Source organism: Podarcis vaucheri (genome assembly GCF_965113315.1).
Source record: "Podarcis vaucheri genome assembly, chromosome: 3".
Taxonomy (NCBI): domain Eukaryota; kingdom Metazoa; phylum Chordata; class Lepidosauria; order Squamata; family Lacertidae; genus Podarcis; species Podarcis vaucheri.
The window spans coordinates 69,743,936-69,760,653 of NC_138761.1; the positions used below are offsets into that span (position 1 = coordinate 69,743,936).

At 40.7% G+C, this 16,718-nt stretch overlaps 1 long non-coding RNA gene across 2 annotated transcripts in view; it reads right to left on the reverse strand.

The window, feature by feature from the left end:
* Positions 1 to 267: 267 nt before the first annotated feature.
* LOC309528606 overlaps positions 268 to 16,718 on the reverse strand; it is a 28,383-nt gene continuing 11,932 nt past the window's right edge. Inside the window, exons 2-5 of one of the 2 annotated variants that reach the window (XR_014217835.1) lie at positions 5,196 to 5,311; positions 2,952 to 3,104; positions 2,231 to 2,463; positions 268 to 750 (exon numbers count right to left, since the gene is read on the reverse strand). This is a non-coding gene — a long non-coding RNA (uncharacterized lncRNA). The remainder of the gene's footprint in view (positions 751 to 2,230; positions 2,464 to 2,951; positions 3,105 to 5,195; positions 5,312 to 16,718) is intronic. The other variant, XR_014217834.1, reaches the window with a different exon arrangement.

Consider the following 16,718-nt stretch of genomic DNA (forward strand, 5'->3'; position numbering starts at 1 on the left):
TTCATTTTTGCAATTTTAAATTCAGTTTTCTGCAACAATTCACGAGTTATTGTTTTAAAAATAAAAATCATGAAAATTCATCATTTTAATGTGAATTTCTCCAAATTTTGGTATGCCTAACATGCATGTTTGCAAAGCATTTCCCCCCTAATATAATGCATTTTAAAGCACACTAATCCTAGCTTATGCATTTATTTACATATTATTTGGCTGGAGGATTGCATTGCAAAATTCAAAGATGGGAGAATGTTGAGGGATGAATTTTTGTTTGCCTATGGTTTTGTAAGGTACAAATTTGGTAAGATCGCCTTGAAATGTGAACCGAATTGAATTTCTCCTCCATTCCTACCCTGCGCTGAGGCCCACTCCCATATGGCATTAAGTATCTTAAATATGTGGGGGGACCTTCAAATTACCTAACACCAAATATATGAAAGCTTAGTAAACATATGGGTTTTTTCCTGAGGCAGACCTCCTATTGCTACAAATCAGTTTATTTCAGTCCATGGTGTAAATGAAGAAGAACCACAGACATTTATTGTGTTCAATGGAACTTTTTCCCGGGCAAGTGCATACAGGATTAAACGCCGCATATACAGTAAATATGAATGTGTTGTTTAAGTAGCATTGTGCTAACTCAGTTCTGACATTCTATTCTGCGTTCCTTGTAAGCTTTAATATGTCCCATATGTTTTGCTTTTTGGAGAGGAATGACAAAACCTGCAGTTTCACACCTGATCAGGAGCATTTCTGGAAGAGAAAAACAAAGGGGGAAAGAGATTACTACAAATTTAAAAAGTGTACCCTAATATATTGACTTGTTCAAATTGCTGTAAAGTTTAGAAATATCACCTAACATTTAGATTTTTCTGTACTTACTCTGCCACCTAGTGTTTATGCAATTAAAGTCTTTTTATTTGGCATTCCCAATGATGCATTGCACACCAAAGCCTTGTTTACCACTAGCATATGCTTACCAAGGAACCATGTGGAACTTCCAGCCCTTGGGGAGGGGTTCAGCCTTCTTCCCTGCTGAGTTCTCACCATCAGCTAAGGATCCATCTATTTATCCAGGTCTTTGGAACATGCTGGTGTCTATGCAAGGTTGCATTGTACAGTGGTACCTCTAGTTATGAACTTAATTCGTTCCGGAGGTCTGTTCTTAACCTGAAACTGTTTTTAACTAGAGGCGTGCTTTCGCTAATGGGGCCTCTTGCTGCCGCCGTGCCGCCAGCACACAATTTCCTTTTTCATCCTGGGGGCAAAGTTCTCAACTTGAGGGAAATCTTCCAGGAGTTTGTAACCTGAAACATTTGTAACTCGAGGTACCATTGTATTATGAAACCTGCTGCTGGACTGTTTCTATAATGTGTACCATTATTATTATTATTATTATTATTATTATTATTATTATTATTATTAAATTGCCCTATACCTGCAGGTCTCAGGGTGGTTCACAGGATAAAATCACAATATAAAAACACAGAATACGTAATCAAAATAAAAACAAGAACAACCCAATAGCCACCCGCAAAACACATTTTAAGAGGGCATTGAATGTCAGTCAACCAAATTGTTTTGTTGAATGCAATGCTATTGTTTTATTAGGTACTGTAAAGCACACTGATTTTTTTGATGAAAAGTGATTTATAAAAATGCAGCAGCACATGTTTTACAAGTCCATCTTAAAAAAAAAAGTGTGAGATGGCTCTTTAAAAGTATGTTTCAGAATTGAAAACTAAATATTTTCCCCTACAGTATTTGTTGCACAAACTGTACAATGTTTAGGACACCTGCGTGCCATTTAAATGAACCAGTTCACATAAAGAAGAGATGCTGAACTATAATAATTAAAAAAGGCTTGACTTTTAGAGCGCTTTCATAGTGGGATGGCTCTAGACTTGGTCATGCTTAGAGTAGACCCACTGAAATGAACCGTACTTTAAGCATGTGTGAGTCTTTGCTACAAACTAAAATTACACTCCCTTTGTTTTCTATTACAGAAGAGGCTACACAAGTTTACTGAAATAAATAGGACTTGATTTCAAGATGCTCTAGGCATCTGGATCCAACCCATTTCACTTTACTATTATCACTGCTGGCCATCATTGCATCGCGGTAGGAAATGAACAAAAATGCAAGTGTCTCTTGTGAAAGCAGCTTTAGCTATTATATTGAATGCAAAGCCTTTATAGTGGTAGTGGATGTGTAGCATGGTAGTGATGCTCACCTGACCTTCAGCTGGTCATGTCGCTGCTGCTGACTGGGAAGAGGAGATCAGCATGGAGCAGATGCACCAGCGGCGCCAATCTGGCAGCCCCACAGTGCTTGTGCCCCACAGTGCCCTTGCCCTACCCCTTTTGCCTCTTGGTAAGCAGCAGCCACAGCATGACAGATCAGCGGTAAGGTGAGTCCTGCCACTTTCTCACATCATCTGCCGCTGATTAGTAGACATTTTATGTTCTGCAAATTCATATGGGGAGAAAAAGCCTGTTACTAAGTATTATGTTATTGCTCCTTTTCAATGTTCAAGGCCTGTTTATAATTGTTTCTGAATACATTTAACAGTCCAGCAGTAATCGCTACACAACTGAAATTAATTCTGCTTTCAAAAATATATGTCAATCTCAGAAGAAGTTTGTCTCTGTCAGTGATTACCCAAATATATGAAAACGACTGAGGATTACATTTTTATTGAAAAGGAAAATTCATGTTGTTAGCAGTGGATACATATTAAAATGATAAATTATGCCCCACTAGGGGGAGTTGCAACATAAAGAGATTTTGATTCATATTCTGGTATAATATTATATAATTTTATATATGTGTGTGTGTGTGTGTGTGTGTGTGTGTGTGTGTGTAAGCTGTGATCTCCACAAACTGCATTTATTTTAGTTTTCAACTTCTGCTGCTGCCTGGTTTGTACATTGAGGATAATGAAACAGGCCTACCTTACACACACGTTTTGAAAGGCTGCTGTAAACATCAAGTTACACAGTGAAACAATTTGGGATTCCTGTCCGTAACACCTACTTCCTGCACCATTTGGTCTTATGAATAATGATTTTGCAGTCCTGATCACAATGAGTTCAGTCCAGAAATGTCTGTGTGCAAATCAGCAATCAGACTAGCATACAAAACAGCATACAGTAAGACTTGTGTCCAAAAGAATGCTTATTAACCATCCTGTCAGCACATGGAGTTAAGCATGTGCAACAAGATTTTCCCTACTCTCCTCCCTGCCACCCCCACCCCCACAATCTGTTTTACCTCCCCCTCCCCCCGCCGCAAGCAAATTTGGGGAGGATGAGGAGAGGCAAAGGAGTTGTGCAAGTGGGAATCTTTGCCAGGGCTGAATTTCGGTTTGATGAGGCCCTAAGCTACCGAAGGTAATGGGGCCCTTTATATGTCCAGCTGTCCTTTGTTAACAACAAATTGTAACAATTTGTTGCTGTTTCTTGTGTTGAACATATGCTATATGGTAATTTATGGACCTAATAGGTATCTAAAGCCATTTGCACACGTTGTCACGCAACCAGCCCATGCAGAATGTAGGCACCCTATATATAGAAATGAGCAAACCAGTGATAATTTAGGGAGCAGGCTAGCAGGCGGGGCCCATTACTTACATCATAGGAGCCTATACAACACAAAACACTGTTGCTGTATGTAGGTTTTATTTGTTTTTTTTTTGTCTTATGTTTTGGAACTGTACATCCAGTTTTCTTTCCCTTTAATTTTTTTGGGGGGCCCTAAGAGAGTGGGGCCCTAAGCTATCGCTTGTTTAGCTTATACGTAAATCTGGCACTGATCCTTGCACTGGCCAAACAGTTGCTTAGTGCCGCTTTCAATACAAGGCTAAGGGTGCAATCCAACCCCTGGTTGCTGCCTAGGGAGAGGCGGTGCTTAATGGAGCAGTGGAACTACTGCCACATTCACAGCCCTGCTGTGATCCCTGGCCAGGGTTGGAGGTGGTGGTTGTGGGGGGAGGCAAATCACTGTGCCAGCCTGTAGCTAGTGCAGTGATTAGGCTTGGATCAGGCCTAGTTTCAAGATGTGATGGCAGTTGGGGATCCAAGGGATGTGGATCCAAGGGATTCTGGGCAGACTCAGTCTCTCATCTTTCCTGCCCTGGGACAATCTGTTTTGGGACTTTGGTTGCTTCCAGCATGGATTTCAGCAGACAAGGAGGGGAAGCTCTACAGCTGGAGGATGCAAGGGATGGGTGGAGGAACACCACAATTCAATACCACTTCCAAGCTCAGTGGAAAAGCATTGTGGCCGGTGGCCATTGAAAGCCTTTTCCTCCATTGATGAAGGTGATGGACTACATGGAACTGGCAGAAATGACAGGCAGAATCCGAGATCAGGGAGAAGAGATGGTGGAAGAAGACTGGAAGAAATTTAAAGACTACTTGCAGAAATACTGTAATGAATGTTAAAGGGACGTTGGTTTACAAATAAGCGGTATTGGTAAAAAGATTAACAAGAATATGTAACTACGGATTGACAATGGTTGAAAATATATAGTTAAAATAGGATAAGATATTGAGTAAACATAAAGGTTAGAGGGTGAGGATTTGCTGAATTAACCATGTGAACTGGAATACAAAAAGGGGGGGGTGAGGAGGTCAGGAAATAAGTAAATGAAATATAAGACATGAAAATATTGATTTCTTTTTACTTTTTTTACTTTTTATGTATTTTGTCTTTGTATCTTTGTATCTCTTTTTCTTTTATTATTGTTATTCTTTTTAATTTCTTATTTTTAATTTTGTAACCTTTTATTGTCTGTAAAATTTCAATAAATATCATCTTAAAAAAAAAAAAAGAAAGCCTTCTCCTCCATGAATTTGTCTAATCCTCTTTTAAAGCAACGCAGTTTAGTGGCCATCACTTCATCTCTTTGTCCTGAATTGTTCAGCATTTAGATTCATTGAATAGCATTGAATGGCCCTAAGTTCTAACTTTATGAGAGAGGGATAAAAACTTATCTTTCTCCTCGCTGTGCATAATTTTATACAAATCTATCATGCCCCCCCGCCCTTTTTTTCTAAAATAAAAAGCCCGAAGTGCTGTGACCTTTTCTCAAAGGAAAATTGAATGATGCATTTGCTATCTGAGCATCTCAGAACATCATCATATATTGCTGAGGGGATCAGAATAAAAAGTAAACAATTACTCCAACAGATTACCTGTTGGATAACAGGATCATGAACAACTCTGAACCTGGATTTATAAACAAAACATCCCATGAGATTCTTTTTTCAGTTAGTGTAATCTTTTGAAGCCACACTCTATAAATGAACTTCTGTTGAAAAAAGTGACAGATAAGGTGATCAATATGGCATTTCTCTATCTTCTGTTCTTTGGATTTTTGTTGCTTGTGGTTTTTTTAAAAAAATCAAAGCAAATAATTAATTATTATTTGAAAATGTATCTAAATAGAAGCTGTGGAAAATAGTCTTTGACTCTAACTTTTTCAAAGGTTGTGAATGTCTATTATCATGAAATAAATCGTAGAAAATGTTATTTTTGAAGCTACTGGCAATTTTTACACTTCAAATAATCCACTTTCGCTAAGAAAACAGAAACAACATTATCTGATAAAAACAAAGAATGCTGCCTTGAAAGCAGTACATTCTCCAGTGAGTAAGTATGCATTTACTTATAAAATACGTTTTAAAATTAAATTCTATTAAATGTAAAACATGTAAAAAAAGGCTTGTTCAAAATACTTACGTGATTTACATTAAACTAATCAGTGCAAAATGATATCTAGGAAGATAAAGCTTTTAATATGATGTATCTAAGCTACAAAGGATAGAATTTTGGAGCATGTAATTATAATACATAAAAAGTAAAGGTAAAAGATCCCTGGACAGTCAAGTCTAGTCAAAGGCGACTATGGGGTGCAGCACTCACCTCGCTTTTCAGGCCAAGGGAGCTGCCGTTTGTCTGCAGACAGCTTTCTGGGTCATGTGGCCAGCATGACTAAACCTCTTCTGGTGCAACGGGACACCGTGACAGAAGCCAAAGCGCAAGGAAACAGAGTTTACCTTCCTGCCGCAGCGGTATCTATTTATCTACTTGTGCTGGTATGCTTTCGAACTGCTAGGCTGGCAGAAACTGGGACAGAGCAAAGGGAGCTCACACCATCGCACAGATTTGAACCGCCGACTTTCTGATTAGCAAGCCCAAGAGACTCAGTGGTTTAAACCACAGTGCCACCTGCGCCCCTGTATTTATAATATGCAGATATGATAACACGTGTGTGTGTGTGTGTGTGTGTGTGTGTGTGTGTGTGTACCCGTATATGCAAAGATGGAGCCAGCAGTAGTATGCTTTCTTCATTTTCAGGTTTGTATGGCTTTAGAATTGCTGCAGGAGCTGGACAGTGGCCAAACCTATCGCTTTAGCCCTTCTGCACATGTGGAGACAGATCCTGAAGGGCAACTGTGTACTTATTTTATAGGCAATTTCATCTAATTGAATTTAGGCAGGATCTTACATGATTTCACATTGCGACTTTAACCAAGCAATCAATCTGGCTAATTTGAAAGTGTAGAGATACACAAATGGTTGGTTGACTGATGATCGAAGTTCACAATGAGATTATGATCGAGGTGGCAATAAATCATCATGCTACATTTTATTGCACACATACTGCCCTATAGGTAAACAAAGGAGAGATGTGTTCATTGATGGATAACAATGTGTTTTTTGTTTTGAAATCTAGAAGGTAACTGAGAACATCATCATCATGAAACAAGGAGTCAGGTAGCAAAGGCTTCAATCCAGATTTAGGCATGCTTACAGGAGATCAACTGAAATCAATGAGACTTAAGTTAAAACCATTGGGTTGTATCCAGGCTCAGTCCTACTCAAAGTAGATGTACTGAAATTAATGGGCATGACTATTGTAAGCCCATTAATTTATTTGGGTCTGCCTCAATAAAAGTTAGTTGGACACAATGCACTAATTTGAGCGAGTCTGTTGTAAGCATGACTAAGTCTGGACTCAACTCATAATACCTACTGAGTTTCAGTACAGTCACCATTCTAAAATACTATTATTATTATTATTTATTAATTTTTTATCCTGCCCTTCATCTGAAGTTCACAGAGCAGTTCACAACATAAAAATACAATATTGGGCAGGGTGGGATACGTAACAGGAAAATAAATAAAAACAAAACTCAATAACCCTTCTCCCACAAACACATTTAAAAGGCCATATGGTATATTCAGCCAAGGGCCTGGTTACCCATCCTTGTCTGGGTTAGATACTATGTGTTGTTCCCCTGAAAAGGCTGAATCCAATTCTAAGTTCCTATGCAGTACCCAGTGATGACTCTGTGCGAACAGAAGCATTTCCATTTGCGCAAACTGGACCACCTGATTTCTGCTGATCCCACCTACCCAATGCAGCGTGTCTCCCAAGAACTTCTCCTGAGGGTTGTGGGACCCCTCAAAGTATCTGCTTTATATACATTATTTACACAATGGGCTGCACATGATTGGTTAATTCTGGAATTCTACTGTAAGCCAATCAGGTTGTGGATTCACTTATATCTGGAGCATGATTGGGTGGTTCCTGCCAACCAATCACACTGCTGCATTGTTCTTGGACCAATCAGACTGCTGCATTCTGAATCCTATTGTTCTAGGACCAATCAGACTGCTGCAGTTTGGATCCTATTCAACTCAGTACATAACAGGAAGCTTTTAATGTTTAACAGACCACTGTATTTTAATACTTTGTTGGAAGCCGCCCAGAGTGGCTGGGAAAACGCAGCCAGATGGGTAGGGTATTGCTTTCATTTTTAAAAAAATAGTGCAGAAACCAGGAATGGGATATAACAAATATACTACTATAGGTCAGGGCTGGGGAACCATTCTTGGCCCAAAGGCTGCACACTCTTCTGGGAGCCAGCTGCCAGGGGTGGGTGGGGCTCGCCATAAAATGTGAATTTTAGACTAGTTTCTACAAACATTTGCACACCCTTCTGCATCCAGGCAAGTAAAAAGCATTATCAGAATTCAAGCACACATTTTACCCAGGGAAAACCCGAAGAGAGTCCAAAGCAGTGAGGGATGTAACCTTAGGAGACGGAATGTGGCTGGGGAGAGGCTGAAGCTTGGGAGACTCCCAGTGGCAAGACTGAGAGAAATGGAGGTCTGTGTTTGGTTCCCCGTGCTTGAGGTTTCCCCTCCCCTGCTGTAGGGCATATAGAGAACTATGGAAAGTTGTGCAATAGTCATCTAGCTCTGCCTGAGTTTCAGTGCTTAATTGTCAAGTCCAAATGACACCGAAAGCTTACATTCTTTACCTTCAGTGTTTTCCCAAGCCTACACGAACAGATGTTAGAAACGATGAATAAAGCGTGACTTCACAATTGCTTAGTTTCTCTGTCCTATTTCTCTTGGTATTCTGCGCCTTATGGACGCATCTGCTACTCTGATTTCATGCTTCCATTTGTTCTCTCTCACTTCTTCAGACTGTTGGGCAACAACCCCAGTTACATTTGGGAAATGGCTCTGTGATGTGGTTTCCAAAACTCGGTTCAGCATTTCTCCACCCGCTTGACAGATCTATCCGCCGAGGCTGAGCTAAACACTATTGCCAGTCAATGGTAATTGTGTGTCTAATACAGAACACGGAACTTGGATGATCAGCAATTTCAAAACAGATTCCAAGGATTCTGCATTCTTGCTGTCCTCTGGGTCTCCCCCCCCCCCCGGCAACAAAAAATTATAAATAAACAGCACTTGCAGTATTGGATTAGTAAACAGACTGCTTTCCCATTTAAAATGAGATTTATTTCACAGCAACCACTACCATGCTTTTCTCCCCATTTAATAGGAAACAAACATCTGCCAGATTCAATTTGTTTTAGTCCTTTGAAATGGGCATAGCTTAATAATTTAAAAGTACTGAGGATGAGAGAATGGGCCTGCTGTCAAACTCTTAAGTTCAGGCAGTGAATCTCTCTAGAGTAAATGGATCAATTCCAACCTCTGATAAATGCACACAAAACAATGGCCATTTAAAGCTAATATCACAAATATGTTTCTTAGACACATGAATCTTAGTAAAGATTTTGGAGATTAGAAACAGAGTGTCTGGGACTTCTTGTAAATGCACAACCCCCCTAATGATGTGAGATTTACTAGCCGCTCTGTTTAATCTAACTAACAAAATTCCTAGCCTAGCCATATATGATTTAAACTTTCTGATTGGCAGTAATTTCTAGAATGCATATTCAGGATAATTTACTAAGGATTAGCATCCTTTAGCCACCTTGTTACATGTTCATCCACTAGCTGTACATCTTGTTGGAACATTTTTTTTATTTTCTCTCCTGTGATTTTCAGTAGTTTGTATTATCCCCCTCCCCTTTGCAGGATTTAAAAACCTCTGTTTCTGTTTAAAAGCACTCAACGAAAAAAGCACTGCAGGCTGCATGACACATGCTGTCAAATGTGGAGAATGTCAGTCATTTATTTTTCGGTTTTTAAAAGCCACCAAATAACATGATTCAATGTGGCTCCTTTGTTCTCTCACAATGCAGTATTTCATGCTTGAATGAAAAGTACAGATGTATTTTAGTGGTCCTGGTTGAAATATATATGGAGCCATTAGCAAGACATCCATTGACTTGGACATGCAAACTTCTACAGCAGCATTCAATCTAAAAGGTCATTGTGCTATGAGTTGATTTCCTGCTTGCCTTCTAAGAGTTGAATTTGTCTCCAATAACACTTGCAAAAGGGCTACGTTCTGGTTCACATCCATGCTCTTAGGATCCAAAGACATTAATAGAAGGAGTCGTCTTCTACACTACTCAGTCAGACCCATTTTCCTTCAAGACTTGGCTTCTGCACCATCTGGTTTTCATGCATTTGTCTTAGCCATTCCTTTTGTAGGCAGCTTGCATGCCCTGGGCTCATACCCTGAAATATTTCTCTGATGGAAATAGGGATGTCCCATTCCATAATGATATCTACTATTTATACCCCGCACATCTTACTGGGTTGCAACATATATAAAAACACAATAAAACATTAAAAAGAACTTCTGTATACAGGATTGCCTTCAGACGGCTCAGGGGTCAGATAACGGCAGACTGGAGGAGGGCAAATGTCCCTATTTTCAAAAAGGGGAAAAGAGAGGACCCAAATAATTACCGCCCAGTCAGTCTGACATCAACAGCAGGGAAGATTCTGGAGCAGATCATTAAGCAAACAGTCTGTGAGCACCTAGAAAGGAATGCTGTGATCACCAATAGTCAGCATGGATTTCTGAAAAATAAGTCATGTCAGACTAACCTGATCTCGTTTTTAGACAGAATTACAAGCCTGGTAGATGAAGGGAACGCAGTGGATGTAGCCTACCTTGATTTCAGCAAGGCATTTGACAAGGTGCCCCATGATATTCTTGTAAAGAAGCTGGTAAAATGCGGTCTTGACTATGCTACCACTCAGTGGATTTGTAACTGGCTGACTGACCGAACCCAAAGGGTGCTCATCAATGGTTCCTCTTCATCCTGGAGAAGAGTGACTAGTGGGGTGCCACAGGGTTCTGTCTTGGGCCCGGTCTTATTCAACATCTTTATCAACGACTTGGATGATGGACTCAAGGGCATCCTGATCAAATTTGCAGATGACACCAAATTGGGAGGGGTGGCTAACACCCCAGAGGACAGGATCACACTTCAAAACGACCTTGACAGATTAGAGAACTGGGCAAAAATAAACAAGATGAATTTTAACAGGGAGAAATGTAAAGTATTGCACTTGGGCAAAAAAAATGAGAGGCACAAATACAAGATGGGTGACACCTGGCTTGAGAGCAGTACATGTGAAAAGGATCTAGGAGTCTTGGTTGACCACAAACTTGACATGAGCCAACAGTGTGACGCGGCAGCTAAAAAAGCCAATGCAATTCTGGGCTGCATCAATAGGAGTATAGCATCTAGATCAAGGGAAGTAATAGTGCCACTGTATTCTGCTCTGGTCAGACCACACCTGGAGTACTGTGTCCAGTTCTGGGCACCACAATTCAAGAAGGACACTGACAAACTGGAACGTGTCCAGAGGAGGGCAACCAAAATGGTCAAAGGCCTGGAAACGATGCCTTATGAGGAACGGCTAAGGGAGCTGGGCATGTTTAGCCTGGAGAAGAGGAGGTTAAGGGGTGATATGATAGCCATGTTCAAATATATAAAAGGATGTCACATGGAGGAGGGAGAAAGGTTGTTTTCTGCTGCTCCGGAGAAGCGGACACGGAGCAATGGATCCAAACTACAAGAAAGAAGATTCCACCTAAACATTAGGAAGAACTTCCTGACAGTGAGAGCTGTTCGACAGTGGAATTTGCTGCCAAGGAGTGTGGTAGAGTCTCCTCCTTTGGGGGTCTTTAAGCAGAGGCTTGACAACCATATGTCAGGAGTGCTCTGATGGTGTTTCCTGCTTGGCAGGGGGTTGGACTCGATGGCCCTTGTGGTCTCTTCCAACTCTATGATTCTATGATTCTATGAACTCCATACTCTCTCACATTTCTACAGTGAAAATAGGGGCATCCTAAGGAAAAGCAGGACATTCTGGGATCAAATCAGAAACCAGGATGGCTTCTCTAAATCAGGGAAATCCCTGGAAAATAGGGACACTTGGAGGGCCTGTGAGCTTAGTACTAGGCAAAGCCCTTCCCTGGCTGCCTATTAGGAAAGGGATAGCTAGCTATGTCACATGAGCAGATACACAGAAGGTGACATTGAGAGAAGAGCTTGAGGCAAAGTTGATGAGTGCCCTGGACATTGTCCCCAGATTACTTACTTGGGATAAAACTGGGAAAGGGACATGGGGTGGCTACTTGTAAGGTAGCAGGAAAAGGATAAAAGGCAGTGAAAGCAGAGGCAAGGAAAAGCTGAGATGGGAATCAGAGAAACTGGAAGGGATGCTCACCAATCTCTTCCTTCCATCAAATGAAGGATGAGCCAAAAGCTACCATCCTTCCCGACTTTGATATACGTTCACACAGTAACATTATTGCTAATGTTCAGCTGTGGAATGTGCTCCCACAAGAGGTAGCAATGGCCACCGGTGTGGATGGCTTAAAAAGTTGAGTAGACAATTTCATGGAGGGTAGGTATGCTAGCCATGATGGCTGTGTTCTGTGTCCACTAGTCTGCCTCTAAATACCAGTCGCTGGAAATTACAGAGGGAGGGACAGGAAGCTGTGGCACTTAGGTTCTGCTTGCAGACTTCCTGTGGAGGGTATGGCTGGCCAGTCAGGAATGCAGCAGTTGAATATGAGGTGTAACGGCCAACTACCCAAACAATGCAGCCCTTTTTTTCTGACTTTGCTTTTGCTTTCTTTACCACCTGCTGCCATCAATTGCTGAACCTGTCTCCCCTGGGCTAAATAAGACCCAAGTTAGAGGCGGGATATCTGTCTATCATTCCGCCCCAGCCCTGTCAGTCACAGGTAGTATCCATCCACCAGAGATACACAGCAACATTTTGTTGCAAGGTCCCAGTTGTGAAATAGCTAACACAGTTAACTTTCATTGTTTTATACTGTTACTTAAAGTGCTCTACAACCTGAACTTTCATTCTTTTTTTGCTAATATTATTCTAAGAGACAGACCATACCAAATCCAGTTTTAAAGATGACAACCTGATGTTGAGAGAGAAAATGAACGAACCATCAAAAAAAGTTAGGCAAGGTCTCTATCCAAGTTTGCAGTCAAAACTCTCTTCGGAAAACCTAAAGGGTTTCAGTCAAGTCAGCCAAGAATTATTTGAAAGGTATAAGTTACAGGTAAATTGTTCTCCAGAGACGTATCATGAATGTGTCTGGGAGCAAAGCTCATATATGTAAGATCTGTGCCAATAAAAAGTAACATCAGAAGAGGATGTGAGCTGGCTGTGAGCCCAGGACAACATTCCACTCCCAATGAAACATTGACTTTTGAATTAGGTTCCCTCACAGTGGGGGACTAAGAATGCAGACACACTGACTGTGATTGAACCAGAACAAAACTGGATTAATGGCAGCCTGCAGATGGGTGGGCATGATCTTCTTTTGGAGTCTTCCCAAAGTCCAAGCTGCAGACTAACAAAAGTGTGATAAACCTGGTTCAGGCTGAATTTTAATGGATAATGTTAAACCAGTATGGGGGTGAATTGACTCTTACATGCTAAATGGAGGTTTATACTATAATGCTCATTTTATTCTGTGGGCTTCATTTTGTTTAAATGCTGCTGTTCATCCCAAAGTTTTGAGATACAATGAGCTAGATGTTTATATAAATGTTTGGAGTTGGAATAATCCTCCTTCAACTGCCTTCTATTAATAGCTATTCCAGCAGGCAACATGGGAGGGAAAGAACGGAAGAAGGACTATTCCTGTGACACAGTTCCATCAGGCTTCTCGTATCCCTCAGTTGTCATCTTGCAACAGCCATTCCATCAGGCTGCACCAGACTGAGGCCACTTTGAGAAGCAAGGTCAATCAATTGCTGGGACCAGCAATTTTTGGCTCCTCCTTTCTTTGAACTCTTTTCATTCCAGCCAATCATCCTATGAAGTACTGCTCTTGAATTTGTATTTTCCCTCCTCCCTTCTAATCTCTTTAACTTTTGTGTTGTGTATTTTAGATTGCAAGTCTGATGGCAGGGACTATCTTATTATTGATCTTTGTAATCCATTCTGGGAGCTGGTTTTGACTGAAGAGCTTTAGACTGACAAATAAATAATATTGCAGAGTTCTTCACTGCCATGACTAGTGCTATGAGGCCAGGTGAAACCGATGTATAATTCCCGAGGCAATATGATAAATTCAAACCACCATTGGTGTACATGCACCAACATTTGGACGGCAGCCAAGCTTTTTTTTTTTGAATGCTCACTGTGAAAGCTAAAAAAGCAACCACAAACCAATTATGAAAATCTGGTTGGAATTTGCCCAATGAATAATGGGATAAATTTCTAAGGATGTTTGTCAAAGTTTTCCTTCCTCTGGGAATGAGGCTTCTAGTTTTCTGCTTTATTTTCAGGTTGCTTCCATATTTTGGTGAGTTTGGGGTTTTCAGTTTACCTTTTCGTGAGGTGGCCAAAAGGTGATCCCCCCGCACTTCCAAGAAAAAATGTATTCTGCACTCTGCAGTCTTCTTGTATTTCCTCATCTGAAAAGCCCCATGGGAGGAATTACCTCACAATGTTTTCCCCTGGGCTTTCAATGGAGTACAGGCACACAGGAGTGCAGAGCACTGGGGAGATCATTAGTAGAATGAAAGAAAGGGCACTCACAAACACTTCTTGGTCACCTCAAAAGTATGGTAAGCCTGTACTCATGAGAATTTCAATGCATTATTATTATTATTATTATTATTATTATTATTATTATTATTATTAAAATGCATTTTCTTTTTTTCATTATTTGGATTATGTTTTTTTAAAATAAAACAAAAAACAAACAAACCCCACAACCCAGTGGAAACACACAAAGCAAGAGAATAATGGTATATTTAAATTATCAATGTCCATGTCTAAAATTAGCTTGTATAGTCATGTATGACAACGAAAACTGATTGGATCTAAACTGAAGAGTAAGAAATGCTAGTAAACTTTGGAGAGGGACTGTAGCTCAGTGGAAGAGCACATGGTTTGTCATGCAGAAGGTTGCAGGTTCAATCCCAGGCAATTCCAGTTAAAAGTACCAAGAGCAAAACTCTTGACACCCTGGTTAGCTGCTGCTACTCAAGTGTAGGCCAGGGGTAGGCAAGGTGGTCCCCTCCAGATGCTGTTGGAACCCAAATTTCATCACTCCCAAGCAGCTTCAGATCAGGGATGATGGGAGTTGTGCTCCAACATCTGGAAGGCACAATACTGGCTATCTGTGTTGTAGACACAATAGACTCTAACTTGATATGAGTAAAATTCCTGTTTGATAGTAGGGAGAGGAAGCAAGATTAGTGTTCACGGCTATTTCAGATCTAACAACTTTAATTCACTGCACCCTTAACATGATTTTTTTATCCATAACCTGGAGGGCTAGAAAAAAATGGTGTGCCTAGGTGGTATATTACCTAGGCATGGAAAGAGAATTGGCAATCAATTTCTTGTGGTTGGCAACCCTACATACAAGAACAAAAAAAGAGTTGTTCTTGCTTTAGCAAGTACTCAGTAGCATATTATTTCCATAGCTCTAATACCATTGCTGTTTCTCAATGAAATAGCATATTAAATTTCAGCTTTTAGGAATACATTTGGCAACAGTCTAATTGCAAAAAAATTGAATCGGCAGATGTGCTTAAACTTATTTGAGAAAGAAGCTATCTTCATTAACTCTCCTCAAACTATCACCTGCATTGGAGAGGAGTCGCTTACACTGGGAAATAGATGGAAGTTTAATTGCCTTCTAATGAAAATGGCCTTTTAAAAATGCGTATAGAATTATGGTGGTCAGATTTAGTGCAAGGCAGTTGGTTTTAATAGAGTGCAATCATATGAATGTTTACTTTATTTAGAAGCAAGACTCACTTTGCTTAGTGGGATGTACTCTCATGGAAGGACAGCATGAAAGGGATAATCCAGGCAGTTGGAAATTTAGTCCCTGTGCTGAATATCTGGGCATATTGTCTTGCTATCTCTGTCTTGCTATCTGGGCATATTGAATCTGACAACAATTATGAAGAAACAGAGATCAATAGTTTTGAGTGCATAAACATAGCTGAGCACGATAAATCATCCAAAAAGTGAGATTTAAGACTAAACGGTCAAGGTCTCATTATGCTTCACAGGTCTTACTAACATTGTACCTTGAAAGTCCTCTGACTGAGTTGCATCCTGGAAAAATATTCCATGTGAAAAGGCCAATTCTGAGGCTTTGCTAACATGGTACTGTCTTAGTTACAGGTAGGTAGCCATGTTGGTCTGCCATAGTCAAAACAAAACAAAAAATTCCTTCCAGTAGCACTTTAGAGACCAACTAAGTTTGTTATTGGTATGAGCTTTCATGAAAGCTCATACCAATAACAAACTTAAGTTGGTCTCTAAGGTGCTACTGGAAGGAATTTTTTTATTATGGTAATGTTTGTCATTGCAGTGGTCGAGGTTTTGCTTGTGTGCCATTAAACCAAAAACCAAAAACTAGGAAAGCAGATGTATGCAACTGTGTTTTGTCACTTTATAGATTGCAAATTGCACAAATTAACACAGATTTGTAAGTAGCCTGATTTTGTAAATAACCATTGTCAGGGAACTGCCATCAGCTCAGAGGCGAGAGGTGGAAGGGCAGCTGTGTTTCAGGGAGCCTCCGGAGATCTTGCGAAGCAGTTCTTCCTCTGGCGAGGAGGGAAGCCCCGCCTTCAGTGGGGAAGGGATGCAGACATCAGAAGATGCTAGGGAGAGCCTCAACACCGAGCCTGAGCAAAACGGAGGAGAGGCAAGTCCCCCTTTGCCAACGCCCACTCTGTGCAGTAGGTTTGCGAGCAGAGAGGGGAGGAGAAGGATGGGGGTCAAAAGACTGTTATGCTGGGGAAGGTATAAGGACCGCCCACTCCCAGATTCTGCTAGCGACTGAGCAGACATGGACTTCCGACGCTCTGCATTGTAAATAGTTTTGTACAGATAATAAAGCCTGGAAAAGACAGGTTGGAGTCTTGCCTGTTTGCTCTCGAGCAACCACACCAGCACATAACAACCATGAA